This window comes from Triturus cristatus, chromosome 6, assembly GCF_964204655.1.
Source record: "Triturus cristatus chromosome 6, aTriCri1.1, whole genome shotgun sequence".
Classification (NCBI taxonomy): Eukaryota; Metazoa; Chordata; class Amphibia; order Caudata; family Salamandridae; genus Triturus; species Triturus cristatus.
The window spans coordinates 674,328,513-674,354,586 of record NC_140589.1 but is presented as its reverse complement, the minus strand read 5'-3'; the positions used below and the strand labels follow the sequence as shown (position 1 = coordinate 674,354,586).

The window sequence follows — 26,074 nt, the reverse complement described above, 5'->3', positions numbered from 1 at the left end:
AAAATACCACTTTTAGAAAGTAGTTATTTTCTTGCCTAACCATCCAGCATGTCTCTGCTAGGTTTGTGTATTCAATGTCTGGTTTGTGAGTGACAGGGGGCAGGAGAGGGCCTTGGCTCCAGCAGTCTGATGGGTCAGGGCTGGGCTGAATAGGACCTGCACTGAATAGAGAGTAGGGGGAGGATATTTCCTTTCACTGACCTGAGCCCTCATAGAATAGAGAGTAGGGGGGAAGATGCCCTTTCAGCTACCTGGGCCAGGTCTGCTCTCAGACAATGCTGTCACCACCTCCTGCCAGGAAGCTGCACCCAGGAGGACAGAACTGGTTTTGGCTGGGCACAGACACCCTTTGCCTTCAGAGGACAAAGGAATTTGCAGTATAAATATTGGGGCCCAGACCCCAGAACTTTAGATCGCTTCTAGGAATCAAGACGAACCCTTTGCAAAAGAGAAGAACCGGAGAAGCTGAAGGAAGATTACTGCCCCTGTGCTGTTGCTGTTGGAGTTGGCCTGCAGTGGTTACTTTATTGCCAAGGAAAGGAGAAAAATAACTTAGTGTGAACTTTTAATATCTTGAGGAAGATCTCCAAGGGCTTGTGACTGAGCTTGCCTCCTGTTCTGAAGTCTCAGGGACACAAAGACTTCAACACCAGCTACCCCCTGAATTCCCTTGCTGGGAATTCTACCTGCAGTGAGGTGCCTGCTGTTGATTGGGCCCTCTGAGCGACTGCGTGTCGCTGGGAGCTGGAAGCGCAACTCAACGAGGAAGAAGCGTGTCGCCGCCGCAGCAGTTGCATTCGCATCGCCGATGAAGCGTGTCGCCACCGCAGCTGTTTGCCGTCGCATCACCGACGAAGCATGTCGCATCACCAAAAAGTGTGCTGCCGCCGCAGAGGTTGCCATTGCATCACCCGAGAAGCGTTTCTCAGGGCCTGTCTCGGCTCAAGAGTCTACCAAGTCGCTGCACAGCCATCGGGCGTGCACGCATCACATCCACGTTGTCGCATCGCATCAAAGACGCCATTTTGTCACATCACACCGGCTCATCGCATCGCATCATGGCACCATCTTGTCGCATCGTAACTGGAACCCAGTAAGAAACCAACGCATCACCTCCTCTCCGGTAAGGAACCGACGGATCACCTCCCCTGCGCTGCAGTAAGGAACCGACGCATCACCTCCCCCGAAGCAAGGAACCAACGCATCACCTTCTTTGCGACCCTTATGTGTGTTTTGCTGGAGTAAATTGTCGCTTTTACCATCTACATTGAACTAAGCTATTTCTACCATTTTAAAGACTTATTTTTTATTACAGTATTGTGGATTTTTGTCGTTTGGTCTTGTGTTAAGTCTAGTAAAGATTACTTATTTTTCTAAACTGGTGTGGTGTCCATTTGTAGTGATTTCACTGTATTACTGTATGTGTTCACAAATACTTTACACACTGCCTCTGAGATAAGTCTCTCTGCTCGTGCCAAGCTACCAAGGGGGTGAACAGGGTTATTCAGGAGCGTATCCCTCTTTCCCTGACTGGAAGCAAGGGTCTCTACTTGGACAAAGGTGCAAGCCATTGCCAACTAGAGACTCCCATTTCTAACAATGGATCAATACACATAATCCCTACCTCTGCTTCACCCATACTGTGTCAAGCATTTCATTTTCAGACCTTAAGATCGAACTGTCAGGAGGGCATCTGAGCACTACAGTGTACAAGAAACCCACGGATTGCAACAGCCTGCTACTATATAGCAGCCACCATCCCAAAGAACTAAGATTTCCTCTCATTGGGACAGTTCCTGCAGTTACACCGTAACTGCAGTACTGTACCGGATTACAATGCCAAGGTTGATCAATTGACACATAATCTGGCACTATGGGACTACCCCGCACACAATATCAAACTAGCAAAAAAACGGGCCCGAGACACTAACAGAGGGGCACTGTTAGAAAAGAATCAAAGGCAGACTATGGACACTTTGACGTGTGTCACCACCTACACACCTGATTCTAACTGAATCCGTAAGATTATAAAGAAACACTGGGGAATTCTGCAAACCGGTGAACTGACACTACCCCCACCACGGTTTGGGTTTAAACGCACTAGGAACTTACCAGACCACCACACAATGCCCTTTGTGACCAACGATACCTCTGGGCACCCCCACCCAGTAATGGGTCACTTTTCATGTGGGTCCTGTACTATTTGTGCCCTCACGAAGACCACAAAAGAGATCTAACTTTGCAACACATTCAAATAGGTACAAAAAAGCATAAAATGCAAAAAAGCATACCAACTGCAACACAAGTAACTGCACATACACACTAACATGCCCATGTAACCTACGTTACATAGGTATGACCATGAGGATGGTCAAAACACCCATAATGGAGCACCGCAGTAACATCCGCTGCCACAAGCTCAACATTAAGCTGTGTGCACATTCTGATCAAAAGGGCCACACTCCAGACAGCCAGTGGTGGACCATTATTGAGGCAAATCGCCAGAACAGTAAACAAGCCCTGTTCAGGAGAGAACAATATTGGATTTTTCACCTCTCTTGTGATAAACAGGGTCTGAATGAGGCCATCCCCTGGAGCGAATTAAGCAGATAATACTTTGCCTAATCACAACGCCTATTCCCGGTTCCTAGTATGGATCCCATGAGAAGGGCCCACCTCACCCCTCCCACCATCCTGTTTTACACTTGTAGTTAGGGCGGGAAGTCCTTTATTCACATTTATGCACATTTTTCATCAGTCCCAGAGACTCTGGTTTCCTCTTACGAATGATACACATTAACTTTCCCATTATCAGGGGACTGTAAAAATGACAGTCATCCTTGTCTTGGTGTGGTCCCTCTTTTGACTTCAGTACGTTATCTGAATATTTCTATACTGTATATCATCTCCTTAAATGTATTAACATGAATTGGAGTGGCAGAGTTCACACTTGCCCTACATCCTCTGGGTACTCATGCTCTACCAAATTTTCAGGGCTCCTAGTTTCTATAAATCATTCTTTTTTTAAACGTGGATGCTTAGGGATTTTAACATGCTTCGAGTGCTACCTGCACTCATTCCAGCATCCTCTAAAGCGTGTAGGTTTAGTCTGGCTACAGCACCAATATGGCGCCCGTTTTTTCCTCTGTACTTGACTTCTGTTAATAGGTACCGCCTCTGCTTTTCTGCACTACACCGGCCCCACCTCCCTTTCAGCACGGCCAGCATTTCCCACACCTGCAGCTGTACACTGGCTGTTGGCGGCAAAGAGTACTTAATACGCCCTCTCCCCTCTCTCCGTACTCTACTGAGCTGGTGGAGAGAGGGTAGGTCGTCTGGCAATCGTACCACTGCACAACAGTGAGTAACCCGAAAATGCTCTTCCCACAGGGTCGCTATCTTGCGCACCAGTTTGCCTTAATTCTTTTGGCATGCTTATGCGAACGCTGATGCCCGCATTACTTGGTCTCTCTTAACTTTCTCGTCTCACTATTCTTGTCTATCCAGGATGTTAATATTTTTACGTACCCTCCACCAGTGATTCGAAGGAGCCGGTGAGCCACCCTAGTTGGGTGAGTTGTAATTACCATACAAATCATGGCTCACTTGCTTGAGTTCTTAGATGTGGCAGACGCTTGTCACATACTTTCTTCCTTTCCACAGTGCCTTTGTTTTTTACTAATAGCCTGACCATTGAGTCTTTTTGCATGTCTCTTGCATGATGCCTCTCCAGAGGCTGCTTTTAATGTTGTCGCTAATGATTGATGTCATTTTCATGTTATGTTCTAGGTCAGTCTAACAATAAGGTACCTCAGTGTTAGGGCATTCTGTGGGATTGGTTTACACTGTATACTAAATATGGAACCAACCACTGTGTAGTTATTCCTTACATTTGGTCCTGAAGAACTGCCATGTGATCATCCTGACACACGAGGCAAATAACATGTTGAATAAGTCATCCCATGGTCTGTCTGTAACGTAATTCACAATACAATCAGTTTGCCTCATATTATGCTGCAGAAATTTGGACTGGAAATTCATTGTACTGTCATTTCTCATCAAAAGATAATATTATATGACAACACAGTGCCTCTAAGCTTTTCTCCCAAATGCTTATGAGTTCACCTTCATCTTGTCACATGAACAGTGCTCATAAATGTCTTCTTAATTTCTTTCTACAATCGACCTTTCCTCTGTCCCCACTGCAGACAACATACCGTCAATGTTTACGTCTGCATAGTAGTGGTTGCTCCTCTTTAAATATTCTAAAGCTTTCTTAATCTTTTCTAAGCTAGCGCATTCTTGCCATATTGCTCTATCGTTAGTTTGCACACAATTTTCCAGAACCACAATTGATGCAGCAACTTGCCATCGAATCCCTAATGAGTGAATATTTTCCTTCAAGTCTACCGGTAAGCACACCACATGTCCATCTCAGCCCTCTCAGTAAGGCGGGAGTTTTAACGTCTTTGTTTACATTCTAACTATTGTTTGTAAAGAGAGTACCTGTCTGGATGATAATACTTCATGGACATTCAGGGGAAGATTTACTAAGATTTTGCGCAAAATCTTATTTTTCCAATTTACTTTCCAGCACTAAACTTGTTTAGCGTTGGAAATAACGGAGAAGTAATGTATGCACTGCTTTGCATTACTTTGAACCATGGCGGCGCACCAAGGGTGAAGCATGGGCTTTCCCATGCATCACCCTAGGTTTCTCACACTAATTCTCACACTAAATCCAATTTACTAAGTAAAGTAAATTGGGTTTCGAGTGAGGAAACTCTGCCCTTTTCAAGTAGGTGTAAGGAATCAGAAGAAAAAGGTACTTACCTTTGGTAACAATATATCTGTAAGAGACATAGATTAGTTATAGATTACTTACCTTAGACTAACACCCTAGGCATCAAACTGGATCCGGAGAATTTTTCCTCAGCAGTACCCCTGCGCGTCGAAGGGTGGCGTCAGTCAGCATTGCGTTTGCCACTGGCGTAGTGGACGCCGGGATGACATCTCAGTAGCTACTTAGACGCCGCACTCGCGCACTGACGTCATTTCTTTTACACGACATTCCACATCAGAAGCGCAGAGCCATGCAAGACACTGAGCACTGGTTCACAAAACTAGGGCCCTAAAAGGGATTCTCTGACCCTAGAAGTCAGTTCGCAGACCACAGAGAATAGGTGGGGCGTTAAGGAATCTATAACTAATCTATGTCTCTTACAGATATATCGTTACCAAAGGTAAGTAACTTGTTCATCTGAAAAAGACAATTAGTTATAGACTTCTTCCCTTACAATAGATACCCCAGCAATACCAACCCCACAGGTGGGACTGCGAAACAAGTTCACACCAGAAAGCCCTGGAGAACAGAACGGCCAAAGAAGCTGTCTCTCCAGACTTGGCTGTCCAGGCAGTAGTGTTTTGTGAACGTGTGCAGAGATGCCATGTAGCTGCCTGATAGATGTCATTGAGGGGAACTCCCCGTCCCAAAGCAGTGGTAGCTGCCGTCGCCGTGGTGGAATGGGCACGTAGTCCCACTGGATGCTCCTTCTTGGCCAAAGAATAGTAAGCTTTAATGCACAAAATGACCCACCTAGAGATGGTCCATTTGTGCACGGCCCGACCTTTTTTGGCACCCACGTAGCCAACAAAGAGCCGGTCATCTACCCGGAATTGCTTGGTGCGATCCAAATAAAAGGAAAGCGCACGTTTTGGATCCTGACGCTGGAGCCTCTCTTCCTCCTTAGAAGGATGCGGAGGCGGAAAGAAGGTGGGCAAAATGATGGCTTGACCAATGTAGATAGAAGTAACCACCTTGGGAAGAAAGGAAGGTCTGGTTCTGAGGATGACCTTGTCCGGATGAACAGCAAAAAAAGTAAGCTTTGAAGAAAGAGCTCGGAGCTCACCCACCCTGAGAGCAGAGGAGATGGCAACCAGAAAGGCAGTCTTTAAAGTAAGAAATCTGAGAGGACACTTATGAAGCGGCTCAAGGGGAGCGCCATAAGGTAAGTAAGAACCAAGTTCAAGACCCACTGAGGCATTACGAAGGGGACAGGAGGAAAAAGGGGAATAATGCTCTTGAGAAAGCGATTTACAACAGAGGACTTGAAAAGAGAATGCTGATCAGGAAGCCTAAGAAAATCTGAAATGGCTGAGAGGTAGCCCTTCAGAGTGCAAAGAGAAGAGCACTGCTGGGCCAAAGACAGGAGGAACAAGAGAACCTAAGAAAGAGGGGCAGAAAGGGGATCCACAGCCTTTGCTGCGCACCATGCCACAAATTTGTTCCATCTGCAGTCGTATACCGTCATAGTGGAGGGATACCTGGCTGCCAAGATAACATCACAGACCTCGGGAAAAAGTTTAAAGGCCGTCAACTGCCGCCGCTCAATCTCTACAAAAGGAAGTGGAGGCTGGACCGGTTCGGATGTAGGACCGTCCCCTGCTGCTGCGTCAGAAGATCTCCCGAAGAGGTAGTCGGATCGGAGGATCGATGGCCATGTGTAACAGCTCGGGATACCAGACTCTTCATGCCCAATTCGGAGCCACAAGAATGACTTGGGCCCGGTCGCGCTTGATCTTCTTCAGCATTCTGGGCAGAAGTGGTATAGGCGGAAACGCGTATAGAAGACCTCAACTCCACTCATGACGAAAAGCGTCGCCTAACGAGTGCCGCCTTGAAAAATCCAACGAGCAGAATTGCTGACATTGCTCGTTCTCTTCGGTGGTGAATAGATCTAACCAAGGCTTTCCCCACTGATGAAAGAGACCTTGCACCACTTCAGAGTGAAGACGCCATTCGTGAACTATCATGCACCTGCGGCTGAGTTCGTCCGCCCTGGCGTTCAGTGAACTCGCAAGGTGTTGAACCACTAAGGATATGCCCTGATGTTCCAGCCATGTTCAGGGATGGACAGCCTCTTGACATAGGGTCCACGACCCCACCCCGCCATGTTTGTTGCAGTACCACACGGCAGTGGTGTTGTCTGTGAACACCTACACCACTCTTCCCCGGACAGAGGGAAGGAATGCTTTCAGTGCAAGACGGATCACCCGAAGCTCCGGAAGGTTAATGTGAAGCCCAGACTCCACCAGAGGACTCTGCCACTCCCATGTGGCCGCCCCACCCTAGAAGTGATGCATCCGTCACCACTGCGTACTCCGGTTGGGGAAGGGAGAGGAATCTGCCGTTGACCCAATCCTGGTTCGTAAGCCACCACTGCAATTGACGTGCAGTGCCCTCTGAGATGTGAACGCAATCAGACAGATTACCCTGATGCTGTGCCCACTGGAACTTCAGGTCCCACTGCATAGCCCGCATATGCCATCTGGCATGATCCACCAGCAGGATACAGGAGGTCATGAGGCCCAGCAGCCTCAGGATCATTCTGACGAAACTCAGGGTAGAGGCTGAAAGATTGGAATCCTACCCGAATATCCCGGACTCGCTGCTCGGGAGGATAACCCCGAAACTACGACGTGTCCAAAACCGCGTCGATGAAAAGGAGCTTATGAGAGGGAATCGGGTGACACTTCGGCATGTTTATAGTGAACCCCAGCGAGTGCAGGAGGTCCGCCGTAGTCTGGAGGTGGGAGACGACTGCCTGGGGCTAGCCCGCCTTCAACAGCCAGTTGTCGAGCTAGGGGAAGACTGGAACCCCTGATCAGCGCGGATGAGCTGCGACCACCGCCATCACTTTCGTGAACACCCGAGTGGCGCTGGTAAGGCCAAAGGCGAGCACAGTAAACTGAAATTGCTCATGGCCTACAGTGAACCGCAGGTAACGTCGGTGGGCCGGCATGACGGGGATGTGAAAGTAAGCATCCTGCAAGTCAAACCCTACCATCCAGTCTCCAAGGTCGAGGGCATACAGGACCTGAGCTAGCGTCAACATTTTGAACTTCTCCTTCCAGAGGAAGCGGTTGACGTTCCTCAGATCCAAGATAGGACGCAGGCTTTTGTCCTTCCTGGGTACCAGAAAGTAGTAGGAATAGCAACCACGACCTACTTCTGGGGCAGGAACTCGCTCAATGGCTCCCTTGGCCAAGAGAGCCGAAACTTCCTGTTGGAGAAGGGCCAGATAATCCTCCGACATGCAATGGTACTGAGGTGGCATGGCTGGGAGTGTAGTCTCGAAGGGGAGGGAGTAGCCCCATTGGACTATCTGCAAAACCCACTGGTGCACCAGTGGGAGAGGTGATGGCGAATCCTTCCACCCACTGGCGATTGGTGGCCCTGAAAGCTCAGACTAGGAGGGTTTGGAGGCTGCTGCAGAGGGGCCAGTGGTGGACTGGCCCGCTCGCTGGCCCCCAGACTCACAACGGTGGGTTCTACATCCCCAGGGGCTGGACAGCTTGCGTCGGCCTGGGGCTCTGGGGGGTCAAGGTGGGGCACCCCCTTCCGTAGCCACAAAAGGGGCCAAAAAGCAGACTGCGCGGGACGGGTGGTGGAGAGGCCCAAGTACTTGGCCGTAGCCCGAGAGTCCACGTTGAAATCGTCCTGCCCAGCGAGTCGGCGGTGTCCAGTCTACAGCATATAGTAAACGTAGTTACATCTCTCCACTCGGCGACTGCATGGGAGAGCACGGTCCGGGCACTAGGGCAGCACATGCGCTAACGTATCCCACACAGAGTGGGTGTAACGGCCCAAAAGGCATGCTGTCTTTACTGACCGCAGTCGCAAGCAAACATCTTCTTCCCAAGATGGTCCAGCTTTTTGGATTCCCTATCAGGTGGTGCAGTAGGGAATGCACCTTTTAACATGGAGGCTTGGACCACCAAGCTATCAGTGGTGGGGTGTTGGGAAAGGAAAGTGGGGTCGCCCAGAGCCGAGCGGTGGTGTCGGGAAATCATCCTATCCACACATGCCCCTGTGCTGGGCCTGGACTAGGTGCCCAGAAGGATGGCCGTTAGGGCTTCATTGAACGGCAGCAGGGGATCCAAAGAGCTTGCTGCCGGTTGAAGCACCTGTGTCAGGAGGTTAGTCCTGACTACCACTGTAGGTAGCTCGAGGTTGAGAGTCTCAGCAGCCCTACGCAACACCACTGCGTAAGAAGCTCCCTCCTCTTTAGACACGGTAGGAGGAGACAACATGCCAAGGTCTGGCGAGGTATCCTGAACACCGGCTTCCCCCAACTTCTCTCTCAAGTCCCAGTCGTACTCAAACTGGTCAGTCAAAGGGTCACCAGACCCCTACCAGTCCTCTTCACCCTCCTCTGGTTGCCAATCTGGCCTAAACACACCAGTGTTGAACAGGGGAACAAAAGTACCCATCCGCCTCCGTGTCCATGTCAGGGTGGAGTCCGGGGTCAACGCTGGCTGGGGACACAACCGGCGTCGGCAGCGGACGTGGTGCTGGTGGATTAGTCGTGGAAGGAGGTGTTATGAGTTCCACCAGCACTAATCTGGATCCAGGGCTGGGTGCCAAGGCAGGAGCTGCCGGCGTTGAAGGCCGAGGGCCCCCTGAGGAGTCCGGCTGCCCAAAGATGGCATGCATCACTTTGTAAAAAGTTAGAAGCTGGGCAGGGGTCACTCCGGGTCCCAGGAAGGGAGGGAAACTCAGAGCTGACCCTTAGGGCTCCACATGTGGAGCCCCGGGAAGGGTCACCCGCCACATCCCTCGTCGCGTCGGCCGACGGACGGGGAGAAGTTGAAGAGCAGCGATGCTTCTTTGACTTCTTCTTGTGCTTCGACTTACCTGAGGAGTGCGAAGACTTCGAGGAAGAGTGGTGGTGGTGGCACCGTGACCGGTCCTCGAATGGCGCGGAGCAGACTGCCGGGCCTCGAGAAGCTTTAGGGACAACTCCCGCAAAGACTTTGGATTCATGGTCTGACAGTTGGAACACGACTTGGGGTCATGGTCGCGTTCCAGGCACCACAGGCACAAGCGGTGCGGATCCGACATCAGCTTTCGGCAGGAACCGCAAGCCTTGAAACTGGGCATCCCTCGTGCACCAGGAGTCGATGGACTCAACAAAAACGATGTCGACAAAAGTCAAGAAAAAGTCAGTCAAAAAGTGACTGGAGATACCGCTCTCTCCGGATCTGTGCTGGCAGGCGCGGAAAAAGAAACAACTGACGTTACTGCGCGAGGGCAGCGTCTAAGTAGCTACTGCGACGTCATCCTGGTGACCACAACGCCAACAACGAACATGGAGCCGACCAACGCCAACTTTCGACGTGCAGGGATACTGCTGACGAAAAATTCTCCGGCTTCAGTCTGATGCCTGGGGGTAATTCGAAGATAAGGAATCTATAACTAATTGTTTCTTTCAGATATGCTTTAATTTCTCCTTCCTTTTCTTACTGTGCATGTGTGCTGCACTGTACAGCACGCATACAAAGAGGGAAAGGGTTTGAAGTGAGTCTCAGCATAGTATTATGTACTGGAAGGGTCCTTCCAGTACAAAACCTATGCTAGACTCAGAGAGGCACCCTTGCACCATGGCCCAAAGTTGCGTCCGTGGCCCCCGGCAGCTGATTTTTAATGCCAGCGCTAGTGGGAGGGGAGGAGAGTGCAATATTTCAGTAAATAGGGAGCTCTCTTCCTCTCTCCTTTTCACGTCGCGCAGCGCAGCATTTGCGGCTGCTGCACTGCGCTACGTGAAAAGTTGGTAAATCTCCCACTCCATTTTGTTGGCCACACTTCAGTCTCCATCCCGTTGCGAACAGTTCTATGGGGCAGCAAATTATCTTCTAGGTTTCTAAGACAGTACAAGTGCTTAGTTTGAGTTGGTGGTAGGAGGTGGGACCCATTTCACCACCAGAGGAGAGCTCCATGCACCGGCACTCATTCTTTTACAAGTCAAGCACTGGACAGTATTTCCTCAAGCCCCTCAAGTAAAATCTGTTCTTTACCACGAGGCACACGTGCAGTCTCAACCATTGCCTCGCCGTGCTTTTTTCTTTTGAAGTTTACATATACTATTCGTTTTGTTCCTTGTACCACGTGTAAAAGAAAAACATGTCTACATTTTTTCTGATTTGTTTAGCCACACTTCTGACACTTTGTTTTGTACTTTGTTCTAAACACTGTTTTATAACCTTTTTCTCCAGTTGCACTGGTCTTACGAAGTATTTCATACGAAAGTCAAAAGCAATAGTCTCCATTTGAACAATATTATCTGTCGGAAATGCATTATTTACATTTTGTAGATGAAGTGCGAATTCTTAGTGTGCTATATTATGCGCACCACATTAATAGACAACTGTCTGATGTGATGGAAACTGCTGTCATTTACCTTCACTGATAAACATGCAACTGAGTGTCCCTAGAGGTTTCCTCACTTCAAATGGATCTAACTTTTTTTTATTTTCTGCTTGACACTGAAAAATGTGTAATCCTTCTGAGATATTAGGCAGAACATCAACAACATTTTTTTACAAAAAAATAGAGCTTACTTTTCTACAGCTTTGTTAATACAATTGATGGCATTTTTAAATCGTATTCAGTCTGCAAATCTCTGTTCTGCAAAGTAAGCCTCTGTATTAGATGGAGTGTACTCATTTCGCCCGGAATACCTTTCAAACTATTCACTGATCTTTTTTTTTTTTAAAGGGTCTTGATTCTTCTCTTTTTTTCAGTCCTTCAGCAGGCTACTCACACACCTTTTATCCCATACAATACTAATATGAACATCTTTTTTCTTATTGTAAAAGCGTGCTCCTACAAAATATTGCTTATGCTCCAGTTCCGTGCCTCATTGCATCATCATCTTCTCTTTTTAAGCAAGTTTTCCATTACACTGGGCTTAAAAGCTTGGATATTTTCTGTGTTTTTGTATTTTGACATTCCTTGCTTCAGCAGCTTGCACACTTTCTTGTTTTACTTTTTGCATGTCTTTTGTGTTTCTAACCTCTCATTTGTCGTATGTTCCCGTTGCCTTTTTCTTTGACTGTACTGTGACTCACTTCTCCCATTTCAATTACATTCTCCAATGTACTTCCTTTTTCATTTCCTTCAGATATAAAGGTTAAAATGTTCTGTCTTGTAAACGCACACCCTGTAGAACATCTGTTTTAACATTGCCCTATTCTTTTTTGCCTTTTTTTTTCTTTTATTGATCAGCCTGCATTATTTTAGTACTAGCATCACGGTACCTGCTACAAAATCTGTTTCTATCATAAACATTGTAATCAACTTCTATGTGATTATTTTATCTCATTCTTTACGGTTTATACCTCTTTCCCAAATCTGTATTCTCATAAATTTAACTGAAGCTGCCTATCATTCAAACACATTTTAATGTATTAATCTGGCTTTTCTTCTCCTAGTTTTACCTTGGAAATGTTCGCATTACCTACTGCTTAGAACTCTTTTTACAAATCAATACTCAAATCACATCTTTTTTTATACTTTTCAGTAGACCTGTTGTCTACTTTCTTCTTCTTCTAAAATCAGATTGGCAACGTCATTAGCAAATACAAACACTCCTTTTTAGACTTTCCCTCCTAAGTAAGTATTTGCTACATTGTCAAATTCTCTGATATTTCACATACATTCTGTAATAGCAAACTTAGGGGCATATTATCAACGGCCAGAGATAATTATCGCTGGCCGTGCTTAGCGATAAATGTTTTATCCCTGGCTATCTCTGGAAAATTCCAGAGATAGCGAGGTTATCGCCGTTTTGCAGGGAACATCAATGGTTTTCCAGCGATGTTCCCTGCAAAATGGTGATAACCTTGCTGATATGACCCTGTGGTCGTATCAGCATAATCCACCCCCTATGTCAAACATCGGTAAGTCAGGATTTTAGCAGACGTTAGATTTTGGCGAAAACTGCAGTTTTCGCCAAAATCTAACATCTGCTACAATCCTGTGAGCTGCCTTGTAAATATTGCGATGTGAACATCAGCGATATTTGCAAGGTAGTCCATCCGGGGTACGTCCAGTGACACCCACTTTGCATCTCATTAGAGATGCAAAGGGAGGTGCTGGGAATAAGGGTACTAACATGCGATTATGCTTGTTTGCACCCTCTTGTAAATAGGGTGATAGTTTTATCGCCACTTTTTAAGCCAAAAAAGCAGAGATAAAGCCCTTGTAAATATGCCCCTTAGTATTTAGACATCAGCTGGGTTTACATTCATTTTACTCTTTAAATGAAGTCTTATATGCATAACAATTTATGCATAACTCTGGACAACCTGTGCCTCATTTGCACTTAAAGCCTCAAAGTTAGTATTTCACAACAGAGTATTGCAAACTAAAAATCTGATTTGCTGCTAACTTGGTTATAGAGTGTTGTCTATAACGTGATATTTGTGTCTTTTTAAAACTCATAATTACTGCTGTCAAGTGCCACGTTTATTTATCCCTTCGCAAAAATTCTAACTGTATGGTAGGTCCCAATATCTTAATTGTAATATTTAAAAAATGGTTGTCACTTTGAAAATCCAGGATCAAGCTCAAGTCAAAATTTCACCTCTGCGGCTCACGCATATACAACAACTTTAGTTGAACCCTGGTTGGCATCCTTTTCAGTAATCCTAGCCAATCCTTCCCTTGTTCCCAAGCAAGACCTTACCCTAGCACCCCACTGCTCTTCCCCAAAGAATTGTATGAATTCAGATCGCAGTTTGGTCCTTCAACCCTGCATTGTCCTCCAATTAAATATCCATTTTCCTACCTTTTTCAGGCTGCCCTTCTAACTCCTTTTGACTGGTAGCCTTTGTTGGAGGCTCTCTGCAGCATTTCCATAATATGCTATGTAGTTTTTTGCAGCAGGCTAATCACCTGTGAGGGTATCCAGGCGATTGCCGGTGGGTAGGCAGGAGCTCACCTGGAGTTAATCGAAGAGCCAGGTCTTCAGCTTTTTGCGGAATTCGAGGAGCGACAGAGAGGACCTGATGTAGGTAAGGTCGTTCCTAGCCTTGGGGACGATGTATGAGATCCAAGCTTTGGTGACATTGTTTAGATCCAAAACAGACCCTGATTTGAATCCTGGGAGACAGCTGGATTGTTTAAGGGTGTTAGCACAGAGCAAAGATATTGGCTTTGGTGCCCAATTGGGATGTTACTTATATAAGCATGAGAAGGATAATGTGGTCAGCTTCCTTGAAATGGTTCAAGGCATGTCTAAGTGTCCGCAGCAACATGTTTTCCTCATTAACTGTGGAGGGAATGGCTTGGGTGCCTGTACTAGTCTTTCACTGACACTTGATATGAAGTACACACTGAAAGAAATCATGTCTCTCTACCCCTTGCCAATTGTGTTTTCCCAAGTTATACTGAGACAAACATGGTTGGGGGCTACTAAGATTTCGACTAAGTTTGAGAAGCACAAAAGAATATCAATTTCCCCATGTAAAACGATGCGATGGATTGTCAATAATCTGATAATATAACATTCATTTTGATGGGTCAGATTCTTCAGGAAAGATGGTGCACATCTTACTTATTTTGGAAACAGCATCTTTCTGTTAAGTTAAAAAAAAAAATCTTCATCACATAAAACTGTGAGACCAGATAACTCTTTTTTCTATGAAAGTGCTCTGTATTAATGTTACTATTTTTCATTTACCCTTTGACTGATTTAAAAAAAAACTTAATTTTACATATGATCATAGGATAGGAAAAAATGTATAGAGCGTACTAATACCCAGGGGTGTCAAAGCGCTAGGCAGACGGAGGAAAGGAGAGAAGCGTAAGACAGCCAACTAGGATGAAAAAGCCATGTTTTCAGAAGCTTTCTAGAGATTCAGCATTGGAAATGGGGGAAGGCAGGGAGTTCCAGAGTTTGGCAGCCGCAACCAAGAAGGAGCACCCACCCCACCTGGCACTGCTGTATCTTGGAGAGATAAATCTTTTCCGGGAGGAGGATCACAGGACTCTCCTGGGTGTAAATCATGGGTCCATGGTTTTCAACTGCAACAAGCCATTACTATGCACGGCTTTATATACCGTGCTCAGAACCTTTAAGGAGATCTGTTGCTTAGTGGGAAGCCAGTGCAGGGCACAAATCCCCTTCCTGACAGATTGTTGCTTTGGGATGTTCAAGATCAGCCTTGCTGCTGCGTTCTGAACAACCTGAAGCTTGTTCAGAGAGGATGCATTAATTTTGAGGTATAAAGCACTGTAGTAGCCCAGCCGGGAGATGATAAGTGTAATGATGGTGGACCGATGCAATTCAGACGGGATAAACGGTAACACCTTTCTAAGGATCTTTAAGATATAGAAACAGGTGCTGACCGTGCGGTTGACCTGAGCATCAAAGGCCAGACCCTCATCGAAAGTGACCCCTAGATTTTTAGCTGTCTTGGCTGGGACAGGAAGGGGTCCAGAGTCTGCCGGCCAACAGGCACTTGACCAGATGGAGTTCTGTGAGCCAAAAAACAGTATCTTGGTCTTATCAGCGTTAATCTTAAGGGAGTTACCCTTCATCCAGTGGATAATGCTTGCCATGCATTTGTTGAATTTCTCTGCACCCAATGGCTAATCTTTAGAGATAGAGACAATGATTTGCGTGTCAACCGCATAAGAGATCACCTGAAAACCAAATGATCTCACCAGCTTAGCCAGGGAGGGGTCACATAAATGTTAAATAGTGTAGGGCTCAGTGAGAAGCCCTGGAGACTCCACATGGAAGGCTGAAAACCCTAGCTCTAAAACCTCTGCAGCTAACAGTATTTGTTCTCCCCAACATGAAAGAATGGAGGAGCTGCAAGGCTTTACCCATAACTACCACTAGACGCTGAGCCATGTGCATCGGGGAGACGGTATCAAAAGCTGCCGACAGGTCGAGCATGATCAACACAGCTGATCCTCCCTGATCCACCTGCCTGCGGATATGGTCAGTGGCTACAATAAGGGCAGACTCTGTGCTGTGTCCAGCGCGGAACTGATTCTGAGTGAGGTCTCAGCCCACCTGGGACTCAACATGATGCATCAGTACGGGGTTGATGAATTTCTCTGCAATTTTGGCGGGCGAGGAGAAAGGAGATAGGGCAATAGTATTTCAACTCAGAGGGGGCGGTGTTGTTTTTTTTAGGAGTGCTGAGACAATAGACTCCTTCCAAGTAGCCGGTAATTCCCGGATAGGAGTCTCTTGTTGATAACCTTGCACAGGAAGTTAGCTACGGGGTCAGGAACCAGTTTAAGTATGGAGGGCATACAGGGATCTGATGGTGCACCGGATTTAAGGCCCATTAGGAGATCTTTGGTTTGTTGAGCAGTAATGTGAGGGAAGGAGGTAAGGGCAGGCTTCTTATGGTCCTTGGTAACCTCCTCAACATCTCTCGGTTGCTGGACTGTGATTTGTGGAAAGGAGTTAAATACATGCCTCTCGCGGTCCTGAGTAAACTCTTTGGCCTCAGGAGCTTCAGTTTCCGTAGGACTAAACTCCTGGAAGATCTTGAGGACCTTGTCCTGTAAATAAGTAGCTACTCTATCACAAAAGTCTTGGGAGGGGGTCAGCAACTGCATTCCTGGTAGCTCAGAGATCTCATTGATGACCCTGAAAAGCATACTAAATGAATTATCTGTTGATAGAATCTTTTTAGTAAAGAAACAGGATTTGGCTTGGTAGATAGGGTGCTTATGTTTCTCTAGCAGGGATTTCTGCTTAGCCTTGTCCCTAGAGCAGGGGTCCCTACGCCATATACATTCTTGTCTACCACACTCCTGACTAAGGGATCTGACCTCTTCCGAAAACCATGGGGTGGATGGTTTAGCTTTTTTAGTGAAGCAGTCAGTAAAAGGGGTTGGTAATTGAACTTATTGCTCAAATCCCAAAGATGTCAAGAGTTCAAGGAGGAGCACCGAGTCCTTGTCCTGTTTGTTTTCTAAATGGTAATTAAAATCCCCTAAGATGAGTGGAGTTAACAAATGGTTCAAAGATTTTACACCAGGACACTGTAAACTTGGTTCTAGGGCCAGGCGGACGGTATACCAGGAGGCCTGAAAAGTTCTAATTATCGGATAGCTTAATCCTGAACGAAGCTACCTCCAGTAACGAGCCAGGATCACCATCCATGATGCATAGAGTGCATCTAAGAGAATTTCAAGCCACCAAGGCACGCCCCTCTACGGTCGAGGCGGTCACACCTGAGAATGATATAGCCAGGGGGGACAGCATTGATAAAGAGGCAATCTAAGTTAAGTGTTTTAAATCATCAGAGCAAGTTCGGTTTTGTGTTTCGACATGGAGCTTGCATTAATTAACACTCCCTGTAAAGGACTGGATTTGGAACCAGCCTTGACGTTGGTCCCAGTCATCGTCTCCATCCCCGGTTCCTGAGGGCCCCAAGTGATCTCGGGACAGAAGTCAAGCCATATGTGGGTCTGAAATTGCAGTGCTGACAGTATTCAGCTTCCCCAGTAGTAAGGACAAGCTTGTTTACACACCCAACGTGGAGTGGTTTGGGACGTAGTTTGAGGAGACACGTCCTGGAGTAGGTTCTTACCAAGGAAGTTTTATCTTTTAGTGCCTGGCTACTGGCACCATCCAGGCGCGAATGGGCGCAGACGGGCTTCCCTTTGGCGCGCCCGCTGCATGCCCGGAGTTGCTTCGGCATTTAATGCCTCAGCCCGGAAGTATGTGCAAGCTGGATCGCTAACCCCCAAGATGGTCGCCAGCTAAAGGAAGTGTGAGTCCAAGGGACTCTCTCCGTAAAAGAGGGAATACCTCCGTAAAAGAGGGAACAGATGGTAAAAGTAACAGGCGCAACTCACTACACCACGCGTCGACTGTGTCGATTTGTTTTTGTTTTGCAGTTGGTCAGAAATAGCGATTATCGAATCAGTCTTATTCTGAATCACAATTTTCAAAAAATGTAAATTGCACTTTATTGCTTTGTTATTGATTGCTGCAACAAAAAATACAAAAGGTGATAGGAGGAATGCTTGCAATTTGTCTAACCACTGGCAATCACTCAGGATAGCATCCCAACCCATTGTTCTTTTGCTCATCATTCCCTTCAGTTTGGACCAAGCCATATACAAATCAGTCTCAACCCTGCACCTCATGGAACATTCCAGCCCGAACCGTCAGGCCAGGTCCTCCCTGAACCGGAACACAAGCAACCCAGTACCGGTTTCACCCTAGTTATGGGCTCATCAGCTGGGTACAGCTTGGTCATACCCATGTCACTTAGGGTGGCACATGAAAAACACAAAACATGATGGTAGAAATGCTTACAATTTATCCACTGGGAATCGCTAGGGTAGCATCAAAGCCCATTGTTCTTTTGCCCACCATGCCACCTCAGTTTGGACCCAGCCGTATGCAAATCAGTCTCGACCTGCTCCTCCTGCGAACAGCCCGGCCCAATCTGCCATACCAGGTCCTCCCTGAACCGGAACACAAGCAACCCAGGACAGGTTTTGCCCTAGTTATGGGCTCATCAGTCAGGTACAGCTTGGTTACAGTGACACAGTGAGCATGGGACCCACATCTGGGCAAAACAATGCCACTTAGGGCGGTACATGAAAAACCCAAAAGGTGATGGAGGAATGCTTGCAATTTGTCTAACCACTGGGAATCGCTTGGGATAGCATGCCAATCCATTGTTCTTTTGCTCACCCTGCCACTTCAGTTTGGACCCAGCCATATGCAAATCAGTCTCGACCTGCTCCTCTTGAGAACAGTCCAGCCCGAGCTGCCAGGCCAGGTCAGGTCACCATGAACCGGAAAACAAAAAATCCAGGAAAGGTTTCGCCCTAGTTATGGGCTCATCAGCCAGGTACAGCTTGGTTCTAGTTACACAGAGAGCATGGGACCCACATCTGGGCATACACATGCCATTTAGGGCGGTACATGAAAAACAGAAAAGGTGATGGGAGGAATGCTTGCAATTTGTTTACCCACTGGCAATCGCTCAGGGTAGCATCCCAGCTCACCATGCCACGTCAGTTTGAACCCAGTCATATGCAAATCAGTCTTGACCCTGCTCCACATGGGAACTGTCCATCCTGAACTGCCAGGCTAGGTATGTGTGAGCTGTAACAACAAAATGCGGCACCCATTCAGTTCTGTCAGGACAGGTATGTGTGGGCTGTACTGGCAAAATAAGGCGCCCATGCTGTATCAAGGCATACAGCATTGACAGTTACATGATTAAATGTCTGATTTAAAAGTTTTTATTTCAGAAAGTCATTATATAGGAATATGTAAACCTCTCCGTTACTTGCTTTTGCTTATTTTATTTTTTATCTTGATTTTCGTTTTACTAGACTTATTGTGATATTTGTTCGAGTCAATTGAAAGGTAAAACTCTTTTTCGCTTGTTTTGCATATTCCTTGTCTTTTTAAAACATTCTAGTATTGCACAATACTGTTTAATCCTTGAATTCCTATACTGCTTTAATCATGTTTTCTAACACTGAACTCCCTGATCCCAATTTTTGACACTTTCATCGGCCGTACTGTTCATCCAGCAGCAGTCCCTTCTTTAATTACCCTGTTTCTTCTTCTCAGAAGCTAATGATATTCAGGCTGCTTTTGGGTGAGGATAATTGTTCCAACTGTTTTGTAAAACTGGATGTGGAACCACAAACTAATGGTTCTGGAATTCAACTGACATGTTTTCTCACATCCCCGTCTTTTTTCCTTCTTTACCTGTCCCTACTATCTTCTTTTTTATATTTTCTTTTAATTCCATTAATACAACTTTCCTTTTTCTTTCCTGTGTCTTTCCTGTTGGTTCTCTTTATTCTTCAAGTGCTTATATTTTCTCCTATCCATTTTCATTACTTCATTTCTACTCTTTACTATTTTTATCAACTTTCTCAGATTTCCTCATTTTGACTCTATGCTTTTTACTCTTTCTTGTATTTGTTAACCTTTGTCTTCTGCCGCACATTTTTTTTACACCAGCTTTATTCTATTTACAATCTCTTCTTTCTTTTTCCATTTTACTTTACAACACATATTCAGATATCAGCTCTGGCTGCATCCTGGCAATTCAAGATCTTCCACATAAACCTGTTGCTAGACCACTGGTTCCCGTTACTCCTACGCTTGCTGCTGGACAATCTGTTCCTTCTACTGAGATCTTTCAGTAGGAAGAGGAGGTAGAAGAACCTTGGCTTTGTTCTGCTCCTTCAACCCATGATCATCACGGGCCCTATTTCAGTATGTGAGTGCCCTATTTTCTTTTATCCCACACACACCAAAACTCACATGCATGGATTGTGAAGTACAAGCACTGGAATGCCTTTTTGTTAATGGGGAATGACCAGGAAATACTTCTTCCTAACTTCCAGCCTGGCCAACCACCTGGTAAAAATTCCCCACCTAAATCATCTGCAGCCAGCAAGCCAGACTGCAACCTCCTCAACCGTGCTACCAGTGGCAGTGCCTCCTCCAACAGCAATATCTCTGTAACCTACAGCCACAGACAGCTTAGGTGACAGGATACCCGGGATCAAGGACTATATGACTGAATGCCTTAAATATGGACAGACGAATGCATCAATGCATGTTTTGCTAAAGTGTGTGGTCATATACATACTCATCCTCCCCATTTGTTCTTTTTCCATTCTCTCCACTTGTTTTTGTCATGCAGTAGGGTGTTTGTGCAATTGTTGACAGATCCTGAAAACGAAGGCCCACAGCCTTACATTCAGGCATCCTTATCTTAACGAATTCTGGAGCTTGTACCTGGCAGTGGAGGACTACTGAAATGTTCTATCACTGGCCACACCATATCAGGGCCTTTCCTAACTAGGTACTATCTTGAACTTTCTTGTCCCAAAAGCCTGTGCGGAATTTCCACTCCTTGTCTAGTTCATCTTGCAAGAGCATTATCTGCAGGTGTCCGAAAGGTGTTTAGGGGATGAACTAAGACATCTTCCCAGGAATCACATTTTGGTGTTCACTGTGCATTAAGACAGCACTTGAAATAACTTGATGCTTGCAATGATCTTCTAAGTGCACTGTTCGGAAGGGTAAGCTTTCCCCAAAGACATGTCAGGAATGGCTTTCAGGGCTGCTGGCACGTGGAGGGGAGGGGCACTGACTTTTCCTCTATGAGCAAGATCGCTAGGTTGTTAAAAAGGCAGAGGAGTGCTTGGCTTGTCAATTAGATTGGCCTTTGATAAGCCATTTGTCCAAGTTAGGGAAAACACCGGGATGAGACACTTTGTGAATACCTGTGTAGCAGACTTGAGGCCAAAAAAAGACCATCAAACTCGTAACGGTGACCAGCCACTTCAAATTGCACACTTTCTCTACAATTGGGCAGATGGGCTGTGAAAGAATGCATCAAGCTAATGGTGTAATGAATTCTCCGTCTTGAAGCAACTGAAGGATGTCTTGTAGGGTCACAGTGTGAAAGTATTTTTTTGAGGACTTTATTCAGCTGGCATAAGTCAACGAGGGCAGGGCTGTCTACTGACTTCTATACGAGGCACAACCTTCAATAAAATCCTTTGTTTCACCATTCTCCCAAGACGGCCCTTTCACTGACCCTTTCAGCAGCATAGAAACAATTACAGACTTTGCATCACAAGCCAATCGCAAACGGCATCTTTGACAACGATGCAGGACCGCACACCACAGCCTTGAAGTTTCCGTTCCTAGAACGGCCGATGTGCAATGCATCTCCACACCATGACCTTGCATCACCTCTGCTGCATGAAGCATCCTCAAAGTGGGATTTAATTTGTTGAGCAGGTCTGAATGGGTCTCTGTAGCCGCCCCACGATCCAGCGTGGTCAGCCTGAACTTGTGACTTTGACCCGGTCTAGCGCGACAAAATAACCACAGTTGGCACTTTGTGCCTTTTGGAAGTATTTTCGCTCAAATCTTTAAAATTGTGTATCTCTGGTTCTACTGATTGGATTTTTGTTTTCTAAATTGGTGTGAGATTTTTCTTGTGATGTGTTTCATTATATTACTGTTTGAATTGCTGCATTATTACTTAAAACATTGCCTCCAAATTAAGCCTGACTGCTCTGTGCCAAGCTACCAGATGGTTGCGTACAGGTTAATCTAGGGTTTGCCTGTGACTTCACCCTGACAGGGACTGGTTACTGATTTAGAAGGGTTTCCCCCCCACTTAATCAGAAACCCAATTGCTTACACCAGGTCTTCAGCTTCTTGTGGAATTCAAGAAGAGAGGAGGATGCTTTGAGGTGGAGTGGGAGGCTGTTCCACGCTTTAGGAGCAAGGAGTGAGGTCCGTTCGAATTCAAGAGATCATTTATCTTGTGTAGATTTCCTTCTTTCAAATAGTCAGGTGAAGTATGCAGAACAGCCCCTATTCGCATTTAGTGTTGCAACCAGGTATCAATTTATTAGCGCGTGCTGTTTGCTCTATCACATATATTAATTATGAAAAGTTTAAAATGTATTAGAATTAGCGTGCTCAGAGAATTACCCACCAGAAAAGTATATTTTTGTGAGTTACTGACATAACCGTCACAAGTTCGCCAAGTATTTCATGATTAATACCATGCCAAATAATTCATGTATGTAAATTGTAAATCTAAATGCTATTCAAGAAACTAGCTCCTGAATCGCCACCCAGAGATTGTGTTTCCTTTCATTATGCGCCTTAACCAGTATCAATTCTGTCTGCACTACTCAAAGTACTTCACTTAACGATGTATCAAATATTAGCGGGCCGTATTGATGGCACTGATCATTTTGAGGCTGCTTGTAGTGAGCGTAAGTAATACTTAGTTATTCTACATTCATTCTGTAGTCTTGAATTCGATCCCAGCCAGGACCGGACTGGCAGTCACGTGCACCGGATGTTACCCAGGGAGGCTGGAAGGGTGGGGGCTGGTCTTGCAGTGGTGGGGGCCGGTTTTGTTACTGGGGCCAGTTTTGGGGGGGGTGCTGTAATATCAGCCCCCATTAACAAAAGCAGTAGTGCTTCACTCTTGCCCCCCCGTGGGGCTGGTGCAACAACATTGTCAGGGTTGTTTTGGGGTCCTAGTTTGGCCCCGACACCAGCATAACAGCAGTGATGTCGATATCAATTGCCACAACAATAAAGTTTACATATAGGCATATTTATTTATTTCCTAGCTTGCATGTATTACCTTGGAGCAGACACTAAACACGTGGACATGATCTACAATATCTGAATTGCATCTTGCAGTGCATTTTCTGGTGTCCAATCTTCATGAGTCATATATAATATATATGATGTATATTGTCAAGCAGATCTGTTCAAGGTATTTAACACTGGTAAATGTGGGAAACTGTTAAGGAACAAAATTAAGGCTCTACAGAAATGAATTCTCGAATCCATGTGTTACACAACATTTCCTCCCAGCCGATGTGCCCAGCATAAAATTTATTTTAAAATTGAGGTACCACTTATCCACATGTATTCAGCAGAGTAAATCGTCTTACAGAAGAGACTTTAACAGAAGCCTGGCTTTATTAAATAGTGACATTTCGCATTGACATATTCCACAATTCCTTTTCCTCCTCAATCTCTTTACTTAGATGTTGGCTTTCTCCACACAGTCAAGGTGGGCCGTTTCCTAAGGTCATCTTTTTTTCCAGTCATATTTGTGTATGATACAAAACGTACAGCACAAAAATAATGCAACTATTCTAGTCGTTTTTATATAAATATATGCAATACTGTTTTAACCTACACAGAACTGTTACATGTACAAAGCGGGGTTGGGAAGGGGAGATTCCACTTCCTTGCTTTTCTAATAACTGCTTCTGTAACCTTTCCTGCAGATACAAACATCCCAGCAATGTGAAAGGATTGGTCCTGGTAACAGGAGTTACGCTTTTAATTCAAGAACTGACAAATGAACATGCTACCTATCTAGAGTGTAACTCTTTTTTATGATAAGATCGGCTCCAAGATCCAAATATGATTCTCAATGGGAGATCACCCCTCAGAGTGCTTTTTACAGAGGCTTAAAAGCTCATGATAAAATAATATACTTTAAAAAAAAATCATGATAGTCCACAACACACTCAAACCCCTGAAGTACTAACGAGTGTGTTGCCTTCATCTCAGTGTTATGTTATGTTGATTTGTAAAGCGCACTAATCACTCCCGAGGATATCCAGGGGCTTGAGCAGGTGTGCGGTCCCCGAGATGTCAATATGAAAAGCCAGGTCTTCGGCTTCTTGTAGAACTCAAGAACTGATAAAGAGGCTTTGATGAGTTGAGGGAGGTCTTGGGTGTGATGTGGGAGAATGAGCAATCTCCAGTTTTGCTTTTGCAGATGGGGTGAATGAGTGAGAGTGAGGTACAGCGTAGGTGTCTGGTGAGTTGGTGAAAGGGAATGCCGCTGTTTAGATATTCTGGTCCTGTGTTCTCTAGGGCTTTGGATATGTGTGTGATAAGTCTGAAGTGGCTGTACGTGTGAACGGAGAGCCAGTGAAGCTTCCTGAGGTGCAGTGTGATGTGGGTGAAGTGTGGGAGGTCGAACATGAGTCTTGCAGCAGTGTTCTGAATGGTCTGGAGTCCATGTAAAAGTTGTCTGGAGATTCCAACATAGAGTGTTGCCGAAGTCCAGCTTAATGGTGATGAGTGCTTGTGTGACGGTCTGACTGGTGTTCTGAGGCAACCAATTGAAGATCTTTCGCAGCATGCAAAGAATGTGGAAGTAGGAGGTGAACACTTTATTGACTTGAGACGTCATGTTGAGTTAGTAGTCTAGGGTGATTGCTAGATTTCTTGCATGATCTGAGGGTGTTAGTGCTAGCTCTGGCATCCACCAGATTGGAGTTTCAAGGGGAGGTCTTGTTGCAGAAGACCAGTACTTCTGTCTTGTCGGATTTGAGCTTCAGGCAGTTGGTTCGCATCCAGTCTGCTACCATGTTCATGATGTTGGTGAAGTTGGCTCTGGTGGTGTTTGTCTTGTCATTGAGGGACAGGATGAGTTGCGTGTCATCAGCCTAGGAGATCACGGCGATGTCTTGCTATCGGATGATGTTGGTGAGCGGTGTCAGTTATATATATGTGTTACATATGTTGAAAAAGGTGGGGCTGAGGGACAATTCCTGTAGGACTCCACATGTCAGTTTCTTGGTCTCTAATGTACAGCCTGACCCTTTGGGATCTTCCTGTGAGGAAGGAACAGACCCATTTGAAAGCGGATTCTTGTATGCCAATCTCGTAGAATCTTCTGATGAGGGTATTATGGGAGACAGTGTTGAAGGCTGCTGAGAGGTCGAGCAGGATGAGGGCAGCTGTTTCTTCCCAGTCCAGGATGATTTGAATGTCATTGGTGGAGGCGGTGAGTGCTGTTTCGGTGCTGTGTTTATTTCTGAATCCTGATTGAGTGTTCTCTAGAAGATGGTGAAGTCTGAGGTGGGTTGTGAGTTGCTTGTTGATGGCATTCTCAATCACTTTGGCTGGACAGGAGAGCCGGGAGACGGTTTGGAAGTTGCTTAATTTACTTGGGCCGGCTGTGGGCCTCTTGTGGAAGGCGTTGATTTCTGCAAGTTTCCATTCATCCAGGAAAGGGGCGGACGTGATGGAGGTGTTGATGATATGGGTCAGGGTGGTGCTGATTGATGATGTTCCCAGGTTGTAGATGTGGTAGGGTCATGGGTGCATTGGGTGCTCCTTAGTAGCAGGTCTACATTATTTCTGTGGTGTCGTTTCTGGTGAAGGTTGGCCATTCGGTCAGGTAGCAGTCTTGGTTGGCGGTCCGCAGGTTAGCAATGAGTTCTTTGGAGTTGAGTTGGTGTTCAAAGTTGCTGTAGATGCCTGTGATTTTGCTGTGGAAGAAGTTAGATTGGTTGTGGCAGAGTTGTTGGGAGGCAGCAATGTTGTTGACAAATTCGGAGGGCGAGGTGAAATCCTTAACAATCGGGAAGATCTTTTTGCAGCTGTTGGAGTTTCCTTTGCTGCGGAGGACTAGTGCTTTTTTTATGGCGACTTATTTGCTTGTGATCGTTTCTGAGTGCAGCCTTGTAGATAGTTCTTTCAGTGGTGTTGTGGCTGGCTCTCTATTTCCTTTCTAGCTGTTTAGAGTGTTGTTTGGTATCTCAGAGGTCTTCTGTGTATCAGCTGGCCTGCTTGCTTGATCTACTATGCTTGTTGGGTTTGATGGGTGCGTGGGAGACCGTGCAGTTCTCTATCAAGTTGCTGAAGTTGTTGATGTCCTTATCAAGGTTGGTGTGCTGAGCCGGTCTGCT

General features: G+C 45.9%; 1 long non-coding RNA gene across 2 annotated transcripts in view; it reads left to right on the top strand.

Annotated features, from left to right (window-relative positions):
• LOC146817721 (uncharacterized) overlaps nt 1–23,973 on the top strand; it is a 390,429-nt gene extending 366,456 nt beyond the window's left edge. The window contains exon 5 of one of the 2 annotated variants that reach the window (XR_014962569.1): nt 23,651–23,973. This is a non-coding gene — a long non-coding RNA (uncharacterized LOC146817721). Of the gene's footprint in view, nt 1–19,877; nt 22,241–23,650 lie in introns of those variants that run through there. The other variant, XR_014962568.1, reaches the window with a different exon arrangement.
• Nucleotides 23,974–26,074: the final 2,101 nt, after the last annotated feature.